General features: G+C 34.5%; 1 protein-coding gene across 3 annotated transcripts in view; it reads left to right on the top strand.

Moving 5' to 3' along the window:
* Window positions 1-23,217, top strand: part of LOC132701093 (semaphorin-2A) — an 836,804-nt gene that overhangs the window by 629,500 nt on the left and 184,087 nt on the right. The gene's annotated exons all lie outside the window — the stretch shown is intronic.

The raw sequence follows: 23,217 nt of genomic DNA, 5'->3' as shown, positions 1-23,217 counted from the left end.
TATTTTCGTAGAGAAGGTGTGGATCTTTTGCGCATGCCCAAATAACTGAGTTGCCACATTGCCGTAATTTTTCTGAAGAATTTGACTAATTTTCATAAAAAGGAAAAATCAGTTTCTGAAATCCGAATATAATTGGCAACGCTAGGAATTGCTATTGCCAGAGAATACTAACAGTCTGTGCCATTATTGTTTACATTGTTGGTGGATATGATCCTCTCCGTACCTTTTTCGTGTTTTTGTTAAAAACTTGTGTTTGTGGTCAAAACGGTAAGGAAAAGAATGTGCCTACATACGGCTAAGAGTTGCCTTATGTACAAATTGATTTAAAAGTGGTTTCTGTAGGACTCCCATTCAAAAACTTGTATGATTTGTGCTTTCAATAGTTGCTTCTTCACGAAATTACAACAAGTGTGGTAAATATGAGGACCTAATAGGACAAACCCGAGTGATTTAACGAACTGTAAGATACAGTTAAATAGCTACATAGGAAAGATGTTTGGGTAATATGGTTTGGTGTTCAAGAATTACAGGAAATAAAAGAAAACAATTAAGCTGCAAGTTTTACTAGAACAATCACAAGATATACCCCTTGACAATTACAAATCCTTGTAAAAATAAATACTAATTTTGTAAATCTGCATATTGGATTCGAGACAACTTAAGTTGGAAAAATATTATATGCATAACTTGGGAAGAAAAGATCTTCATTAGTCTCCAACACTTGCTTGGCTCGTGAACAAGCTATGAACAATGGATAACATTCCTTGTCAAAAAAGGAGCTGCCAGGGACGCTGATAGCTTTAGAAGACCATCAATATGTGGGGGTGATATCACTCCTTTAAACTAAACTCTTGACAAAGTAGGCAGTGTCGTAGTGTAGGTCGATAGTGTGATCAATTGTAAATCGGGTTACTTGTTTTCTGGTCATTCTATTTGCCGATGGTACTTAACAGCCCATATTTAGTGTACAAAATGGTACCTTTTTACTCATATACTCATAAAATTTATCAAATAATTCCACATTCCTCAAACATATTATTTTGTTGGTAGTAATTACCAACTTTTTTTAGGTTTAAAATATTTTTCCTGCATAATTTGTGACTGAATATTTTGCATCTTCAACATAAGTGAAATTTTGGTTGCTGGGGTGGTTTTTCGAATTTATGGTAGTTAAAATGACATTACACTTTATAGAGAAGCCTGGTACAAAACAACCAGCGGTCATCAATTTTTAAAAAGAACATATTTTCAACAGTAACATGCCAAGTTCTTCTGATTTAAATTTTGTTTCAAATTTACAGTTAATGAAATTTTTGCTTTAGTTATTTTACTAATAATTAACAATAGTTTAATGTATTGTAAATGAACAATTTTTTTATTGCTTTTATCTTTTTTTTGCAATTTTTAAAGGTGGCGATCCTCTCAAATCAAGTAATATAAAAGTTCTTGAAAACAGTAACGCTCAAGCATCTTATGACAGACACCATTGTACAAATAAAAAATAATTATTATTATGCTATTAAAAAATGCAGCATATATTTTTATTTAATTCCTTATTGCATTTATAAACAACGATATATTTTATTCTTTACAATAAAGGCCTTATTAAATGATCCATATATTTATTCATTTATATATTTACAATTTGTTCGTTCTCTAGCATGCTACTATATCTTCTGTGAACTTCAAAACGAGTTAATAAAAACGCTATATAAAATGTTATTATAATTAAAGGTAGGTCGTACTTGTGGCATAAACCACAATCTTGTCTACAAAACCAGTCTGAAGTGCGCATATGGAAAAAAAGCATTTCTTAGTAGGACATCTTCCTTTTAGAATGTTTCTTGTCAGCTTACACTTTTAAAGCATCCCCAGCATTTCCGGAAAAGTAATTTTTAGCTATTTACATTTGAATCCAGATTGCAATAAAATATAGCTAAATTATTGTGTGAATTGATACTAGTTTCTAAAGTTCGGTAGACCCAATGCAATTTCTGCATGTTTTTTTAGCAGATAAGAATTGCTGTTGAATATTTTTAAGGGGAAATTTTTAGCTGTCGTCACCATGCAATTTTTGCTAGCAAAATGTTTTTTAGATTTTGAGACAATAAATGGCACTTGTTAGCGTTTAGCACATTTTCTAATACCTACAATTTTTTAACGAAATTGTCCATTGCTACTTTTCATAATTATATATTTGGGAGGCGAAACTATCTGTAATTACTAGACTTGCGATGAAAGAATGAGCGTTCTGTCTATACGAGGAGCTTGTTTTACATTTTTTCCACTTAGATGTTTCCAGTGAGATATCTAGTACCTCAAAGTTATATTTACACTTTTAGAGTCACATTTCGTGAATTCGACTTTATTTACATTTTCAATAAAGGTTAAACTAAATTTATAAAAACAAACTGTTGGGGTCGTTTTACGTGCACAAATTCAAACAGAATTATACTAAGGACACCGATTCGCCTGCTGTAATTCAGCGTAATATTAACTCTACACTTGTCGTAAATTTTTTTAACAACGCTTTCCACACCTTCATTCATTTTGTGCCTGAAAATTTAATGGGATTTCGAAATATTTTGAAAAAGTACTGTCGAAAAAATCCACATCCAAACATTGACGACCTGCCAACGACCATGTTGGTTGTTGGAAGCCGCAAGGCCTTATGGGTCGAACGTTAGAATATCAATTAGAGCTGCCATTGGCTAAAAACGAAATTTCAAATCTCAAAATTTTGTTACATAGTTGCTTCACTATTAGCATAGGCAGGGCCTATATGTCTAGTAGCTATATGTTTTACACAATTAAAAAGTAACTGTGTTACACAAATTGAATGTAATTATGCAAATACATGAAACAGTAAAAAATTGATCCGAGATTTATACAATTCATATCAATATTAAGCAAAAAAAACAAGATGTTTCATTATTTCTCAGCCACTTTCGGAGTTTATTTTTTATTTTGAACTTAAATCCAATAGGTGACTTAATAATTAGTTCTGATAGGGTACAAAAAATATATTTTTATCATTTAATTAATCTAGCATTCGGAGTAATGTGGGGATTATTTTGTGCATGCCTCGTGATATTTTGTATTGCTTTCTGCTTTGTTGTATAAATATAACTAACCAAGACATGTTAAACAATTCATGTTATTAATGTCCAGCTTAACGCCATGAAAATTTTCTCTTACATATAGACAACCAAAATTCACAGGACACCATTGTAAATAAAACACCACGACCATTGACAGTGACCACAACGCATATTGTTACTCATAACCTCAGTTTTGTAATAAATGTCCAAAAGGGGATTAGTTTATGTAATAACCATCGAGTTGTCTAGCTAAGGATTCTACGACAGTATACAAACTAGACAGTATTTGAAGCTATTTTAAAACTAAAATAACCACATACAATAGTCGCGATATGCAGCTCTAAACCAATCAAGCAATAGTATATTGTGTATAGTGTGGCAAACGGCATTTGAGTCATCAATTTATTTGGCACGAGGTTAGCGCAGCTGAGCATGCTATACTATACTTTTTCTACGACCGTTAGTGTTTAAGTGCATTTTTGCAAAAAAACACGAACAGATTCAATAACATGACCGTGAGTTGACAAACGTCAAAATTCAAGCCGTGAGGTAAAATCTCCGAAAACATCCAATTGCTCAAAGAGCCGTGCGGTAATATCCTGGAAATGTCCGAAGTGGCTCGGATCCGTAGGACAACAAACCCAAATGACGCTAGATCGATGTTTAATTAGGTATTCGACAGAAGGGAGTAGAAAGACATTGTAATCGTAACATATCCACGTATATCTCCACAAAAAATACTATCCCCCCTCCTCTGTATAGGCGTTTACTGCTCAAATTCCACAAATATTCCAAGAGCGTATCATTTCTGGCCACCTTTTTTGATTTTGATAGTCTGGGGATATCTTTGTTACACCGAAAATTTGCCCTATGGATCGGAAAAACTTTTCATTATATGTCCATTTTAATTGGTGCACTCACCTTATTTGCTATTTTCTTGTAACTTTTGAAGACGAAACCAAATCAGTGACTTGGAACCTGATAAATCTTTTTAATTACGAATTCAAAAATATAATGTTTGGTACCGTTTTGGATATGCAGGTGTTCAGTTCATCTATGGTCGACAACAAATGTCTTACTCGAAACCGAATCTTTCAAATTTGAAAACTAAATAACCAAAGCTAAAACTGTTGCCGGTTAATTTAACACATATCGTCTTTCTATAAGAGCCTGAATCGGCTTCCCTTTTATAAGTTACTTATCAACCTTTTAAAATTTAAAAATAGGAAATATTGAAACTTTCTATTTTGAATGTAACGATGTGCCTAAAAACCGATCACGTCGCCGTAAATAGTTTTGCCATTTGGAATCCGCTTTCTTGCGACCTGCTCTTTCGTTTTCTGTTTCTGCGCCACGTCCTCAACAATATGCGCAACCCACTACCGCATAATCAGTTTCAAAAAGTGATACATATAAATCCGCCGATTCGTTTCATACGTCACGTTCCTCCCGCGTTTATTGCATTCCCGTACCATAGCGTCCCGCAGCTGCCCGTTTTATTAGGTTTTCATTTGACGCCCGGGTAAATTTTATTATTCTTAAAAAGGTTGATAGGATTGTTCCCGGGCGCCACTTTATTATGCCGCCATTATAGTGTTTGGCCTTTGTGCTCCGAAAAGGGAACGCGGAACGTAGAGGTGCGAAAACTGCGCTGCCGCCGCTATGCAGGTTTTCTATACACGCTCTCTCCCCCCATTGTTTCATCGCGGCCTCCCGCATTGTTATCCCCTTTACCCTTTATTTGCACTTGAGATGAACAGGAGGATCCCGTATATATGAAGACCTTGCCCGGTCCGTTCGTTCGTTGGGGGGGGGATGAAGAAAAAAAAAGAGGAGCCCGTTGTCCCCCCTGCCGCCGCCGCCGCCGCCGTCCTTTTATTGTGCGGGCCATTAATTAAAAGAGATCACGTTTTTCGGACTTTTTTCATTTCGTCCCGGGCAAAATTAAAACCATAAATTAATTGTTGAATATTCATTAATTTATTGGGTCCGTTTTATTGCTGTCGGTCGCCTGTTTAATTCTAATAAGGGAAACGGCGAATGTGATTTGAATTTTTTGACCGTTCCGGTAGAGAAATGATGCGATTTGTTTTATTTCTTGGAGAATTCGGCCGCCATCTCTTATTTCGATTAATGGCGGTTCTATCGTTTTGCGTAAACGACGGTGGTTATTGACGGCATTATTATTTCTTTGAGCGTATATTGCGAGACTATTGAATGAATTAAAAATGGAGACGAATGAGGGGGAAGAAAACGTTGGCTAGAAGACGTGATCGACATTAACGTAGTGGCGTTTGATTAATAAAAAAAGCGGGAAATGGAAGTTCACATAAAATCCGGGAGTGTCATTTTGTTGGATGAATAGATAAGTTCCGGAACGAGTCTGAGGCGTAGGCAGTAAAATATCTTAATGATTTGTAAAAGCTATAAACATTATTCTGAAAGTATTGTTATGTTATATCGTTCGGGTTCGTGAAACGTCAAAAATAACAAAGTCACTAACTATTTGTGCACTACTATTCACTGTGCATACCACTTATATTTTATATCAATTTATAACAGTGGATTATTTACATTTCCGCGTTCCAGGTTTCACTTTTGTAACTGACTCGCCAAGGAACGGCGCTTCAATCTTATAGAACACATCGCACGACAGGGCTGCATCTGTAATGACGTCCCAAATCCCACGGGTCCGAGTTTCTTGGAACGAGGACAGGGCCGAACCCAGCTCATTGGGTTTGCGACACACAGTGTTATTGCTTAAATTATGAAATTGTAAAATATCCGTTTGAACTCCCTGCCTTTTCAATTTTGTCACCCATTTAAATCTTATTCTGAACATAATCCTCAGCGTAACCTTCAGCAACTTGATATGAACTTCAGCTACCATCTTATTATAATTATTTGATGTCAGCAACCTGATTAGATATCGCCGAACAGCGACAAAAGCAATGGCCCTCTATATTCCTTTGGATTAGCGAATTTTAAAAGAAGTAACTATTTTCTAGAAAGCTTAAAGCCTTATTTTTTATATAAATTTCGTCTGTTTTCTGCTCCAATATAAACTGTTAACAACTTTAGTACTTAATGAGAAACTATTCAACTTGGGCTTCTACTAAGGATTTTGCGATGTCAGACATCATTTTCAAGTGAACTACTATTTTGTGATCTTATCTTATAAGTACATAAGTAGGATCAAAAGTAGAACAGTCGATAGACTACAAACTTAACGTCCAAAATCTTTGCCAAAGTGTGAACATTTTATTTATTTTTATAACTTTTTTAGAACTTTATAATTTTTGTTTATAGTTAATAATGTCAACCCTTTTAAGAAATGAAACTTTTTCCAATACGTCATCTCGCACCTTAAAGTGCAGCATATTTTTCTATTTCTACATAATCAAATATATTTCTCCACGTATTTTCGGAATCAGTCATGTTTTGAATTTTGTCTAACTAAATGAAACGTTAACCCATCAAAACCTTTCTATCTCCAGCAAAAAGCTACGCATGACCTCCAGGCATACTTACGGGTAATTGCTTACTCAGCAAACACCAATTTTAATTTGGTTTGAGTATCTCTCCACTTGCAAGGTGTGTGCAGCAGGAAGACGACATAGTGCGAATGTCCTAACCTCTTCTCATACTTTGCGAATCATATCCATCTCGTACGGCAATCAGGGAGACGACTCTTTGAGCTGTAATTACTTAGGTAGATTTAAAGCTGAGTGTTCGGTCCGGGAGCAAGCATAGTGGGTCTGCTGAACCCTAAGTGCTGTAGTTTAAGCTCCTAAACTATCAGATACAGATGCCTCCAAAACTTCTTTAAATTATTATATTACCACTATAATTGTATTAGTGATATACTTCCATTAAGTACCTGTATTTATCGCTAATTTTCATTAAATTAGCGCAATGAACTCTGCCTATTGTGGGTCCTATTTATCTTTACAGTTTAACATAGTGTTTCCCGACCTTTTTTGTGCCATGTCCCACTATAAATTTGTAAAAATTGTATGCCCCCCTTATATAATTTTTAACATTAAGAGGCACTTAACACTTTCGAGTCATAAATGATAGTCAACAAACAGTAAATAATATTTCCTCCATGTAATAAAAAAAGTGAAATTAAAATTCAAAATAACTTTGGTAAATATAATTGGTAATAATCATTTAAAATGACATTTTTTCAAATATCTTGTGCACCCTGTATGGTAGATGAAAACGGTGAGTAGAAAATTGTAGCTCTCCATACTGTTTAAACTAAATCATCTCACCTTTTGTCGTTTTTAATTTACGACCAATAATTCATTCAACAAATATATATTCAGGATCTTTTAGAATTTCTGGCCAAAAACAACACACCCTGTATATAATTGAAAAAATTAGAGTAAATTCTTTTTGAGAAAAATTTTTTTTTGAAAGTATGCAGTACGCTTTAATATTGAAGTGAAATCATCGAGTCCAAATTGAGTGCGAGATTTCCGTATGGATTTTCTCAAATATCTCGACCAGCGTATGTGATAGTTGAAGACCGTAAACACTAAAGTTGTAGCACTTGATGCGGCCTATAATAGTGTTTAAACCAATTAGTGACTTTTTCAACAAATTTTGATTTACTTGAGAAGAGCAATTTTCGGGGTCCTATGATTGAAAAACCCTTTCTCTAATGGAAAAAATACTTCAAATGAAAGCTACGTCCAAATCGTTTTCGAGGAAATGTTTCCCTAAAAAAATTTCTCCAAAATTAAAAAAAAAAATACTTACGCGATGCCCAACTTAAAGTCGATAGCTGCAAATTTAGGTCACCTGTTACATTTTTAATATAGCACTTATTATCTTCAACATTCTGTATAAATTAAAATTAATAAATAATAAATAGGAAAATTTTACCTGTCCATACGAGCTATATAGTCATGTAAAAGAAACTGACAACAGAGTCACAGCCTTTAGTTTTCAGTTTTTTGCAAATTGCCGACGCACCCTGTACATTTTAGAAAAATCATCAAGAATATAGGTTTTTGGTCCGGATCTGGCGCGTGTTTTGGATAGTTCGATAGGTGCCAATTTTGATATCGATCTTACCGACATTTATCGTGTTTCATAGCGATGTACGAAAAACAGAGGAGAATCGCAAAAAAAACGGACGCCACTCTCCAATCGCGGTCATTTCTGACAGACTAATGTATTTTGTGGGCCGTTTAAAAGGAGAGACATCTCAACGCACTGGCTTAAGTCCTTCGGAAGTTATTCGCGTTTTTATGAAGCGTCGACAGTGAACGGAGAACGGACAGACAAAATAAAAACAAAATTTAGGACCTGTAATTGCCGAGATATTAGTTTCGTTGAAAAACACGTATACTTTCGAAAAATTCGATTTCATCGATTTTTCGAAAGTAACTAGGTCATATTTCAGTCACACGTGTCAAGCACATAAAAATTCATATCCAAACCGCAGGTCGTCATCGGGACCATTAACGACCAATTCATCATGTCTACGCTACTATAATAAATTTTCGTCTATGCTTCTAATATCGGCCACTTTCGGACTACGGAAATATATCTACGAACGCTGTTTGCGTTCGCTATTGAATGCTTGTCGCGAGATCGCGCGCGCCGCGTAGTTTCTCAGATCTCATCGGCAGATTAAAAAGGGAACAATGTCGTGGAGACGTCAGTTCCTGACGTGTTCCAAAATTGATTGAGCAAAGTGCCTAGTTTCGGTCGCGATATAAATGACGTTTTAATTCGGTTTTTCCGTTTCGTCCTCTATCATATTTCACTGCCCCGCGTCGCGGTAATAGCGATATATATTTGACTCTCGACTTGTTTAAGATCTTCGCCGATAAGACGTCGCGGCGTTTACACGCGCCCTCGGGGGCGGCTTTCGTTTTGACAGACCCTCTCCCCGGCGAATGCGTCACGTATTTTTCTCCCTGACTGCGGGGTCGCGACGGCTCGCCCATGCTTGATAATTTCAAAATAAACGTTGCCGGATTTACATTCAGATTAATGTAACCTAATTTTGGCGCAATGTAGGAATTGCGCTATCGGACTTATCAATTTTACCGATTTTTATAAGATTTCAACAAGCTTACGCTTGACAGAGAAATAAGTGTTTTTAAATAATCTCGAATAATCCATAATCGGAAAGAAAACTAAATCTGCAAACAGAAACGTTAAAAAAAGTAAACTTTTTACCACTTCAATTTGAAAACAAAAATTGTTTTCATAGTTTTGTAGCTTTGTAGCTGCGTTAAGTAATGATTATTATCTCTACCTGGGTTAAAAAGCATTATTTTGGCAACAATTCTGTATTATTATTATTTTGACATAGATCTAGATTAACTTTATAATAATGAGTTTTAAAGGTTTTTTAAATATTCTTTTATCTAGCATTAAGGTTATACCAATAATTTCCAGATCTGCCACCAACCGAATATCCTGCGCTAGGAAAGCAAGTGCGTTGAACTACATGCTTGTTTGTCAAATTTTCTTCCTCCGACTTACAGATTTCAGAAGCAGTGTTAGTTAGAAGTAGGTTTATTTGATCTACGGTTTAGCTTAAGAAATATTGCTAACTGGTTGTTCTGGCTTTTTTAAATTACAACAATAATTTTTGTCTTCTTCAAAAGTTATAAACGCAGCTTTTAAGTAAGAAACTTGCATTTGTGTATCTAGTACTAATTTAAAGTGTGGTACATTTCGAAACATCTCTATAAAACGTATGTTTATTAATTATTATGCATACTAGTACACGTATTCATAATTTGCAAATATATTCATAATTTTGTTTTAATTTCCGAAACACTCTTTTGGCTTAGGAAAAAGATGAAATAAGTCTTTTTTTTTCTAATATCTCATTGCCGTCATCGCAGTCATTGCGAATAAAAAAACTGAAAATTGCGTTAACCATAAAGTTAGAACTTTTGTGTTTATATTTCTCTTTTTGTTTATTTAGTCTTCAGCCTATACGCAAAAAATTGACTTAGATAATTTGTTTCCAAAAATGTTGTTGCCATTGTTGTTAGGCAGCCGATCCAAACTTTCAAAGAACATAAAAATAAAATGTAATAATATTTGCAGTAAACTATACATTGTATTGGCAAGATCAATGTAACGATGACCAGCACTTAAAGATCAAGATCATGAAGGAATAGGAAAAGAACAGCTTGATATACTTACGAGTGAAGTTTAAACTCAATAAGGCACCAGATTCAATGACAACAGAAATACTCAGGGTTATAGAACAAACTGGAGTAAGGCTGCTCCACCTCCTCTAATCACGACATTAAATAATAAGGGTGCTTTCGGAAATATGACATTTACAGAACTGTTTCCCTTGTCTGGCATGCCAGCAAGTCAATGCTATAAATTATCAACGAAAGACTGAACACCTTGTTACAAGCAGAAATGCCAGAGGAGATGGCCAGATTTATCAAAGGCAGAGGTACGCGAGAACACCTTTTGAGTTCGAGACAGATAATCGCAAAATCAAGAGAATTCAACAAACCATTATACATTTGTTTTATAGACTATCGGAAGACATTCGACAAAGTCAAATAGCACCACTTATGGCGAATATTAAAAGATGCCGGCGTACCACATGTCATTTCCCTTATGCTGAGCTGTATAACTGAGCTTTAACACCATACCATATGATTGGTTAAAGTGCTTGACATTCTGTTAATGAATTCCACCCAGAACAAGTAGTCAGGTGAGTGTCTCCACAGTTCTTTTAATATAAACGGAGAACATATTATGAGGACAGCGTTTAACGGAAAATTGTATCTCAATAAATGGCCCAAAAATAAACAATCTGTGCTTTGTGGATGACACAGCAATCCTTGCGAGCAACCAAGAGCACCTGATTCACCTGTTCAACCGGTTGAAAACGAAAGTCAACTGATTGGACTGGAATTAATCACATCCAAGACAAATCCCATGATAGTAGCTAGACAACACAACAATCATCCACAAATAGCCAGGATTGACTGGTTTGACGTTGTCAGTTCATATTTATATCTGAGATCATTAATCGCAAACACAGGGATACTACAAGAAGCGACAAAGGTTGCTATGGCAAAGATGACCAGAATATAGAAAGATCACCAAATTTCATTAACCTTAAAAATAAGATTGGTCAACTGTCTAATATTTCCAATACTGACATATGGGAGTGAATTTTGATCACTGCGACAATCAGATGAAAGGCAGATTGATGCCGCAGAAATGTTCTGCTGGAGAAGATTGCAATTGTAAAAGAATAAAGAATTAACAAGAGACTCTCCAGCAACTAAAATACTTTGGACATGTCACCAGAAAAGACGCAGACAATATAGAGAGACTCAAGGAATGATGAAAGGCCGAAGACCACGATCAAGATCCACCTCTAAGTGGATTGACTTGATCACAGGAATATGCAAAAGGCCAATGAATGAAGTCATAGAGAATGAGTCATACACGATGTCACGACGACTACTACACGATCTTCAGAGGGTTAAGCCTGGAGAGAGATACTTTTTACTAGCCTATATGTTCATTAGGATAATACAACCGACTTCATATCTTCTATCAGAGTAATTTTTCTTCTCTTCCTTTGTTTTTCCATTTATTTTCATTCATGACTTATTACGCCCTCTAACTAGCTGACTATAACACAAACATTTAATCAAACAGTTATCGTTTACTATATAGGAGTTCGAAGGCAAAAACTTAATAATATCGCAACCCACATTCGTTCAAAGTGCGTAATTAATATCAAATAAAAAATATATTAATCGGGTGATAAATGACGTAAACAAAGGGAAAACTCTAATCGGCTAGGTCGACACGTATCAATCATTCACGTGGATCGGTTAAACGTGCTCTATCATTCCGACATCATTTTTAATCCGATAGAGTCCGTTAATAATTTTATCGCATCCCAGCTTTTTGCATTTTTGTCGAAAAGCCAATCGGAATTAGATGCCCGTGTTCAATTAATCATCGAAATCTACATATAAAATTCTTCTAAAATTGTGGCGGTTGTTTTGAATTTAAACTATTTCCGTCCCATCCACGATGTCAATCAACGACTGTAGTTTGGATTTAAAATTCCCGCTCGAAATATCGAGATAAGGCAAGTTCATTTGAAATCGATTTCAACCCTCCCCATATGAATATCAAATAAGTTTTATCAGATCTGTAATAAAAGGGGAACCAAAGCCATCGAAACTATTCCTGTATACTTGATAATAGGCTATCAAATGTTTACGTATGACGAAAAGTTGTAATGGAGCCGATAAAATTTGAACGGTTATTTTATTTACGCTCTCGCGATTGTTCGATAGCGTGGGAAATTACCATAAAAATGTGCCTAATCTTCATTTTTCTTCGTGAACCGTTTTTTATTACCACGTATTAAAATTAGTCTTTGAAAAAATCGCATCCGTCTCACAGCACAATTTAAAGTGCGCGTTCAAATTAAGTTTTGCTTCATATATATTACTCTAGTCGTTTTTTTTTTAATTTTGATTTTACTTTGATGAAGCTCTAGCAATTATTTTCTAGGAACTTATCTAATAAATTTTGCATGGTTGAGATAGATTAGTGAGTTTGGGTGAGGCGAGTCTAGGGCTCCCTTATAAATTTTCTCTACCAAATTATCCTATAATCAGATATAATGAGGTCATGTCAACCCTTTTTTGTCATACAACTTTTATACCTTAGTAGCACCAAGCAAATAATGTTGTTGGACAATAGAAAGTTGTCCGTCTCTTTTCGGATCTAATACCTCACTTTATTGGCACTTCATATCTGATACTCAAGAGTTGCCATTACTTTATGTGACAAAAAGTAAATAAAACTGGTGACATTAATAGAAGCATAATGTTCAACCAATAAATGGCCCAAATATCAAGAAATCAGTAATTTCAGTACCCAAACTATTTAATTTTTTGTTATGGAATGAACAATCACAACGTTGAAAAATCAGATCTATTTTCTTCAGCTTGATTTTCTAGATCCCTCAGATTTCTTGATCTTTCCTGTATCTACGTTTCCATGACGTTTCGTAAAAGAAGAGGCTGCTTTGACGCAATGCGTAATTGGAGGGAAAGTTACTAACCCAAACTAACCAATGAAACATCAAAATTTGAATATTCTGTGAAGCCATTTCAATAAAATATACCCTTATAATGCTATAATATGAAATTTTTAAACAGGTCGATTATTTTAATGTAGCGCATGACAACCTAAAAGAGCAAAATAGCTTTCTGATTGATGCCAAGGAGGCATTAGTGGGCAGATAATCATACGCACAAGAACGAGGATAATGATTAGCTTAGTAGCGAATCTTATTACCTATTAATTACTTTAATTTTTCTAGGAAACTTTGTATTGGTGAGTCGCGGTTAAGATAGTTTGGTTGTTAGAGATTTCTATGGATTCTAGGATTTTTGCCTTGGTAGAAATGGTCACATACAAGAATTTTTATAAGGTCTATTAAGGTGTGATGTCCGGTTTCACGATCATGTTCGGAAACCCCTGATAAGTTAATTTGTCATAATCATAAGTCATAATAATAATAATAATCAGGAACATGGATTGGCCATTATCTCTAACTTTTGACCTAAACTACACGGATAATACTCTTGGCCTCATGGTCGAAAATCTATCCGAGACTTCGTAACTATTTTAACGCTGTACACCCTAATATACGTTTTGCCGTTGAATTCGTTAGATATACTTATAAATAGAAAATCAGATCTAACATTGTTATTCAGTATACAGAAAACCTACGCACACAGACCGATACCTTAATACATTGTCACCATCTGACCGCGAATGTTATCAACGCTTTCGTTTACATAGCCGTAAAGCTATCTCAACTCAACTCAACACTAGGCCCAGAATTAACAGATATTAAGCGATCACAAAATTCACTCCACCACAACCCACCCCCCCCTCGGAAAATAACTTGCCACTGCGAAGCCAATTTTGGGTTTCGGTTGCTTAGCGAGCTACTGAGGTCACAGCAATAGCAATAATAACAGTATAAATATTCATATACTTATTCGTTAATTACGTTATCAGTTATGGCAAAAATTGCTCTTCAGTGTGGCCCGTAGTAACCCCAAAAGGGTTAATTCAATTAAAAACTCAAAATCATGTGTACCGAATTCCTCGCAGTATTATTTTAATTAATTAATGTTTAATTAAAATTTTCTGCTCTAGCGCGTTTCGTTTAATTGATATTGTAAGTAAATTTTAATAGACTGAATAAATGACGTCGCTTCAAAGGGAGGTGTGCTTAATTTGCGGTCCGTCGATGACATTTAACGAGGTTCGATAATATAAATTTTTGTTATTATTATAAAAACTATCCAGTAACCGTTAAATTGTTTATTAGGGTATTAACGACAAAGGCAAGCGAATGACTTGAAATATTACCTTCCAAAGTAAATTTTATTTCGAGCCCCATCGAATCCGTTCCGTCGAAAATCATTTCGGGAAGGGGAAGGGAGCGAAATAAAATCCCTTAAATTTTATAACGTTGAATAAACGGCTCCGCAGCAAACGAAGAAATAACAGAAAAAAGAGAAGATTCTTCCGTCGAGCAGAGAATTCGTCAATTTAAAGTTAATCTCGGAGTATAAGCTATCAAAAGTTTCCTGCCTTCCTCTTTTTACGGGGCGAATTCCGATCTCGCTCTCCCGCAAATAATCGAGTTCGGGAGGCAGGTCTGAGTTAAACGAGCTAACAGATTAGTCTTGTTTGACTAATGCAAAATTCAAGTGTTTCCCTTGCAGACGAGACACACGTGCACTTAGGTACCATAAAACATGCACGCTAAGTTTCCACACTAGCGCTCGTGAAATGTCAATCATTTGGTTAGTAGCGTTACTTATTTATCACAGGAAACATTGAGTGGTATTCTTAGAAACAAGTAGGAGCATTATTTAAACGTCATGTATGTCACAGACGAATAAACTTTCCAACCGCTACCAATAATTAAACGCTATTGTTACGGTTCTATTAATTCTCTTTCTTTTTTAATATCATCCTATTTTTTGCCCATTGTTATACATTTATAAAAACCGACCTAAGTCTTTCATCCTGTCGTCGCTTTCATTTAAATAGATATTTGCTAAAACAGGACATGAATGTTTTGACTGCCTTCATTGGTTTTACAAAATAAGACTTCGATGTTTAGAAAGGCAACGATTGAACGAGAGCTTCTTATCTTGTTTGTCAATTCTTAGTATTTATAGCGAATTAGACTATGAGTAACCTATCAAGCGTAGAATCTTGGAATGTACTGGTTTTTATTTTGCCGCAGTTTTGAACTACATAACCACACTTATATAGATAGATGTAAAGAATTTGTTTGTTCCAAAAGCCATTTTGTATTTGCCAAAGGCAACTCTTCCAAGGGAACCCGCTTTGGTTAATTTACCCTCACATTTTTAAAACTTTATCCAAAATAAAAAAAATAAAAATAGCATTTGGCCCTTTGATTTTCTTGTAATTTAAATTCCATGGAATTACGTCATCCTTTGAAGCCATAAGCAATGTATTTAGTTCTATGGTTGACATTTTGAAACTATGGGTTCTAGGCCAACCCCACTCAGCAATAAAAAAATTTAAATGACCACAACCGCAAATTGAATCTCCAACATAATTTGATGCTTTTATATGTTGGGTTTTAAGCCTATGTGACAATGGATGAATTATTTTTAATATTTTTCTGCTTAGGTAATGCAAGTGACATACAGTACAGTTATGGCGTGGCCATATCTGATTTCATTTGATGAAGCTAACTTAGAACAGAATAAGAGGCTGGTAGAAATAACTTCATGATCTCGAGACTATAATATTTATTGCATTGAAAAGAGGATGAAAAGGATTTCTTACAAAAAATTCTATAACTTCTATTACTGAATTCGTATGTTAACGTGCTAATTTATTTACCTATTATTGCCATAATTAGTATAATTCTCCTATAGCCAAGATTTGTGTATATTGATTATGTTTTGATGATCATTTGATCACTCCTACGGACTTCTCTGAATATAAGGTTTCAATTTTATCAATAATAGGGAATCCATAAGACACAATTCATAAAATTTTATTCTGGGCAGTTCTTGCACTAAAATCGAAATATAAATAGACAAATCGCGGGACGAATCTCAAATGAAGTTAAACAAAAACGAATTTTCAACCATTTACAAAGTGATTTACATGCTAAAAGGCCAATAAACTTCCAAACGAGCTACGTGATCGGCATTTAATACCCCGCCCTAAATGACTAATTATCTGCCTTCCATAATAAACATTGACGATTTAAAAAAAAAAACTTCTTTCGGGTGGCGCTTTTTTTACCCTATCAAACGAGGCGGTAGAAATCGTTAAAGCGGCTCACAGCTTTAATTAATTTTCATTTTTATTTATTAGATATACGTGGCCTTTTAGGTCTAATTAATTTTTCGGGGTTTGAAATACCACCTCGGATCACAATCTAACGCGCCCTCATTGCGCGTTGCCGTTTTCGTTTCGTGTTCACGATCTAAATTGCAAAATCGTTGTTATCTGCTAGAAGTACAGTTTCCTTAATGAAGCCAGGTGTATCTCCCCAGTCCATCAGGCGAGTGTAGGTGTGTGTGTGTGTGTGTATGTGTGTGTGTTAGGCGACGGCCCTTATCGCCCGCCGGATATTTGAAAGGAAAGCTCTGGGAAGTGCGATAGGCCCTCCAAGCCGTTTCCGTCGGTTACTTTGGGCATCACCTCCAAAAGTGTTGGGGACACGCCGCATACAGTTTACGTGATGGGATATTTGTTGGGTAAACTCAGAGATGCCCTTAGATATTTTTCGAACTTTGATGCCCATCAGTCGATAACTTAGACTATGCTAGTTAATTTTTAAAAAATATTGAATAAATGAATTATTCACTTCTTATATACATTTTCTGTGCACTGTGTTTTTTGTTTTTGGAAAATTATTTTTATGTTTATGCACGCTGTCACTAGTAGGGATGTGGAATTGACTGGTCAATTTTTTTGTGTCAATTGACCGAAATAATTTTTAAAATGCAATATTTATTTATTTCAGAAGGATCTTTTTTCCTAAATCAACTTCAAGTCCTTCGCCTCGAACCAGGTTCCACGCACTTAGTTTACCAACCCTTTAAATCTTGCCTCGGCATTCTTATGAAAGTGTTAAGAATGGACGTGAGTCGTCTCCCGTGACTGTGTTTCGATCGCCAGATATCTCTAATCAATACACTACACTAATTTTTACTCAAGCTTTGCATCCTATGATCTACGACCCAGCTATTTAAATTGCTAATTGTCGATGGCTATTTTAAGATGTATCGCACAATTAAGATATTACAACATTTATAACAATAATAACATTTTTCTATTCCCGTCTGTAAAATACCCAATTACACACCGATCTAGCGTGCGGTAAGCATCATTTTACCACGCTAGTTTCGTTTCCCACTGATCCGAGTCACTTCGGACATTTCCAGGATGTTTTCGGAGATATTTCCCACGCTTTGAATTTTTGTTTGTCAATTCTGACTGTCGTGTTTGACGGTCATGTCAGTGAATGTATTCGTGTTGTTTTGCCAAACTGTACCCAAAAACTAACAGTCGTAGGAAAAGTTTAGGTGTGCAACACGTCCGGTAAACTTTTTAAGTCACTCGTTTATTAAACACCCGCTCCGCTCGTGTCAATTAAACTAGTGAGTCAAAACCTGATCAGATCTGCTCCGTATATAACACTAATCAGTTTGAAACAATTTACCACCATTTACCATTCTCTTGCCCGATACTCTCCGTACTGTGGAGGATTCCAATAACATAAAAACATAAAATTATAATTAGTATCTGTGTATTTGAGATCACATGTTAAAAGATTCCTATTAGTTTACTATTGTGTTTTTTTTAGACTTACATAATGTCTGATGCGGATTTCTTCTTGTAGAAATGTAATTTCTGATAAACAGCAAATAATAATAATAATAATAATAATAATAATAATAATAATAATAATAATAATAATAATAATAATAATAAATAATATTTTTTTATTTATATTTATTTATTTTGTGCGTTACATTACCTTCGCGTCATTCTGAGAACTAAATGGAGTGGATATTTTTATTAGGAATCTCTGAATCGCTAAGTATCTTATTCAGATATTCCTTGAAGAGGGTCGTGGGTAAATTGGACATCACAAACGCATAATAATTTATTATAAAATACATATTATCATTAAATAACGATAGATAACATTCTACAATTGCAAGATGTTATTTAAAACATTTTAATTGACTTTGATCAGCCAATTTAGAAGTGGTAGTCCATTTTATTCTGGTAATAATAGGGACATTTGGTGTTTGGCACTTGTCGTGACGTCACTGAAAAGAGACAGCGTTTTCATGACCATTTCCATAAAAAAACTTTTTGTCAATTCAGAAAACACCATTAAATAACCTACGATTCCGTCAAGTGGCTTTTAGCAATTAAAAATAAGATCAATTAATGAATCGATGGTGTCAAAGCCTAAGTGTCCGGTACAAAATCAACATAAAAAAGTCAATATCAAAACATGATTGAATTATGAACTTGCTGAGTTTTGATAAATTTTATTCAAAAACATTAATTTGAAACTCTAAATTATTATCATATTATTATCAAAATAATTTAATCAATAAAATTTTTTGTGAAAAAAATTATTGAGATTTATAATAACAGCTATTAAATTAGAGAATATTGAACAAAATATTGAAGAAAAAGAAGTTGTCTTTATTTGGGATAAAAATTCTGAAAATTTCAATCGGCTTCTTTATTGTTGGATTTGTGCGCACTGATGTATTTTTATATTTGAAGTTTAATATTTTTTGTGACATCACTGAAACGAAGCGTTTTCACCATTTTATTATGTGGTATTGTTTCCAGAAAAACCTGAGAGAAGTCAAAGTAACCACTTTTGTGTGCACCAGAAACACCATTAAATATTCAAAAGTCAGTTTCAGCATTCTGTAGCCTAGCTTTTCTTGGTTAAAAGAAACAATTGCCAATCTTGTTATAGCGAAGGTGTAATGGGTGTGGGTAATGAGTGTAAAAGTGTATAGTATAAGTCTATATTTGTTGAATTTTATGATACAAAAATATTAGTTCCGAAATCTAAAAGATTTAGAATGCTATATAATGCCAAAGTTTTGAAACTAAACAAAAATTATTTTTCCTATGTTCACTTTCTAACAAAAAAATAACTTCGATAAAACGAGAAAACGTAGCAATAGGTTTGAATTCTAGGGTAAACCGTAGGACGTATGCTATGAAGAAATTTTTACTAATTGTGAATACAAATTTTCAAAATTTCGATGTCCAAATAATCAAAATTAACCTTTTGCAATTTTCCAATATATTTTCTGCGACTACTAGAAGAGAATAATATTATCCCAATTAAAAACTCGCCTTTCCCGTACGCCGTGCGTTATCCTTTAAATTTATGAAACGTGGCTGAGAATTCACTGGCGCGTTCATATGTACCCAGGGTAGATATTATGGACATTCCCTAATGAATTATGGGTAATGACCGACGCTGTCCGGAGGTTCGTTTCCCCTCAACCCCATCACGGTTAACCCATTAATGTAAATGGTTTTGGAGCTAGCAGGGGAGACCGAGGAAAAGGACGATTCCCTAAATTTTTGGCAATTATAAACTCGTCTGCGAGTTTTGCAACGATGACGTGTAGCCGCTTGAATTTTTTCCCTCCCTTTGTTGACGAAAATTTTATTTTGGATCCGCACCTTGCCTTTTATGTCTTGTCGCAGGTGCCTTAAAAATACAACAATAATAAAACATGCAGCTTCAAAATGTTATACGAAAAATTCGGACATTTTAAAAATAAAAAAACTGTTAGGACTACCTACTATAAGCAAAAGTGAAAAAATATTTAATAATCCCTCGGTACCCTGAATGACATTTCATAGAGGTTTAATCGGCAACTATATAAATACAGCGCTTCGAAACGAGGAGTAAACAGAGGATATCGAAGAAATTATACGTATAATAAGAATTACGGTATACACTCTTCCCCCTGGTATTATTTTGGCATAAAAGCGCAGACATTATATTTAGTTAGTAGTGGCCCGTGGAATTGTCATTACATTTGCAGTGAAAACAACAATACTTTCAAAATACTAATCCACCTTTAACAAATAAAGCAGTAAAAAAATATTTATTGTTTTGTTATAATTTATTATTTTTTATTAGCGCTGTGATACAAAATATAAATTAGGAACATTCTTTTAGAATCTGTCACTTCATACCTCATTATATAGAGTACCTAATGATAACAAATTGAACCTGTCAGTAAATCATTAATTGCAAAAGAATCTACTCCGAAAAAACTGTAGTAAAACAAACTATTATATTGCCATTAAGTTGTAATGCATTTTTTTCTGTGTTTTTCTTTTGGAATTCCACTAATTCCTGATTTTCGGAGTGACTTTCATTCCCCCTGTAGGTTGTTTTTGCATTTTTGAAAATTGTTTTAAAGAGGCTGACTGAACTGTAGAAAAAAGTTAGCGGTCAATCATATCTTGTATCTCCCGGTACAACGTTCCTAAAAATGTAGCTGAATTGAAGATCTTTTAAGCTTTAAACGTCGAAAATTTGATTATATATTGCCAATTTCGTATATGGTATATTTGAAAACGACGAATGATTTTATGAATAAAATTTTCTCCGTTTTGCTTTTCATCTGTGTACTAATAGTACGAAAGTTATAATTAAAAGAAAACACGATTTTTAAACGGTCCGAAAGAGAAGATAAAATTTAATTTTCCCTCCCTTTATGTCGTACACAATCGATTTTAATTAAGTGCTGATAAAATCACTTTTCCGTTTAAATCCCGCAACCTTTTTGGGGCATTATCGTATGTAGTCCGCTATAATTAGGTAATGGCCTTTTCACCGACGAAACACTAATGCCGGGGTTTTATGTCACTTTATAATTGGATCGGGCTCTTTTTACCTTAAACCTCTTACGGGAGGTTTTCCTGTTTTGTTTCGTATTTAAAAAACAGCGATTTTCCGCCTCTAATGCATTCCATAGGATGGAGTTAAGTCGATAAATTTTATGATACACTGTAGCAGTCTTTGTATATTTAATGTTAATGGACATTAGCAAGGTCCTCCTAAAATAATAGTTTTCTTCTTTTTTCTTCTTAATTAAAAAAGTTCTACACTTATACGTTTATTCTTGTCTCACGTTTTATTTCAAGTAATGGGTAACTTCAACCTTTAACTAAAAAAATGTTCATTGCGTATATTCTATCATTCACATCAACCACCATTTTTAATAAAAGAATGACAAAGTTAATTAATTTAATTAAGAAACTTGAAAACTGATTTACGTATCTCATTTTAATGTTGAGAAAGAAACAAAAATAATTGTCTTTTATTAAAAATAAAGCATTCATTTGTTTACAGATAATAACTTTTTGTATTTCATCTTTATTATACAGTGTGTCAAAAATTATACAAATTTCCGACCCTGTTCAATGAATCCTAAATGCGCGGAAATGGGCGCCTCATCACACAGCCCGCGTTTCGAGGGCCGCCTGGAAGGTTCGACACCGATGACGAGAATGCGCTGCTAGAGTTCTCCGAAAGATATACCGTTTTTACAACCTTTTAAGGTTTTGACTTTGGAATGAGTTTAAGATCCGCCTGTTGTAAAGCGGAAGGGACCATTCTTTTCAGCACGCGTACTACAAGCCAGGGACGTATTTAAAATGTTAGCGGACAAGAACTGTGCCGTGGGAACTGTTGTATTTTAAGAGTTGGGAAATTTTCTTTGATTAAACTGTTATATTAACTCAAATTAGTCTGTTTTTTTAATAAATATTCCTAAATCAGTCCTTACTTGAGGCCGATTTCAAGTTGAATTTGCCCATTAGATAGTTTGATGTTTCTATATTAAAAGCACATTAGAAAACTTAAACTGATTTCCAATTTAAGGATTTAACGTAATGAATCTAAAATATTTTCCTAAGAAACCAATACGAAATCTTATGCTGAGGTTGATATATGATGCGTATCAGAAGAATATTGGTTTGACAATTAAAACTTTACATGAAGAGTTGAGTAGTGTTTTGAACATTGACTGTCGCCACAAGACATTGCGTACGTTCGTGCGAAGAAATTAATTCATATTAGTGTGCTTTTTATAAATATTCCTAAAACAATCAATACTTGAGGTAGCTCGATTTCAAGTTGAATTTGCCCATTAGATAGAGGTTGACCTCCTATATAAAAAACACATTAGAAAGCTTAAATTGATTTCCAATTTAAGGGTTTAACATAATGACTAAAATATTTTCCTACAAAATCTTATGTAGATAATTCATATATAATAGATGTTTTCCCAGTTTTGCCATTGGTTGATTTGTGGAGGTTGAACTCTGACTATGCTGTCAGCTTTATGAAACAGTATTTGCTTAGGCGTCGAAGCTTTGGAGTTATTTCTATTCCGTCTTGTATTTGTAATTAGTAATTACTAACTTACTGTTTTTCAATTGTTTTTCAAGACTCAGTGTGTCATTTCTATTGAGGTACCATATACATTTTATTGCAATGTATTTCTTACCAAATACTGACAATATTTAATTTTGTTAGTCACTTGCGGTGTCCAACGACAAAGAAGTTGAGATTGTGGTTGATGGTGTAATAATCGTTGATGATGAACATCCGTCAAATTTAAATGGATCAAAGACTTGGGCACATTTTCTGGTTCCTGCCAAAATTATAATTTTAAATGTGTGTCTGTTTCTGAAATCTACATGATGAGTAAAACAGCGTATGCCACGGTACGTGACATAGTTGAGAATGGTGTCTAAGAAAGAAAAACGTGGGAATATGGTGAGGTGCAAAAAAGTCCGCTTGACATGACGGAATAGTGAGACGGTTGATATATGATGCGTATCAGAAGAATATTGTTTTAACAATTAAAACTTTACGTGAAGAGTTGCGTAGTGTTTTGACTGTAGCCAAGACACTTTGCGTGCGTTCGTACGAAGAATTGGTTTTTATTACAAAACCATCAATAAGAGG

The sequence above is a fragment of the Cylas formicarius genome, unplaced genomic scaffold (assembly GCF_029955315.1).
Source record: "Cylas formicarius isolate icCylForm1 unplaced genomic scaffold, icCylForm1.1 PGA_scaffold_4__25_contigs__length_36172078, whole genome shotgun sequence".
NCBI lineage: Eukaryota > Metazoa > Arthropoda > Insecta > Coleoptera > Brentidae > Cylas > Cylas formicarius.
This window is presented reverse-complemented; position numbering and strand designations above follow the sequence as displayed.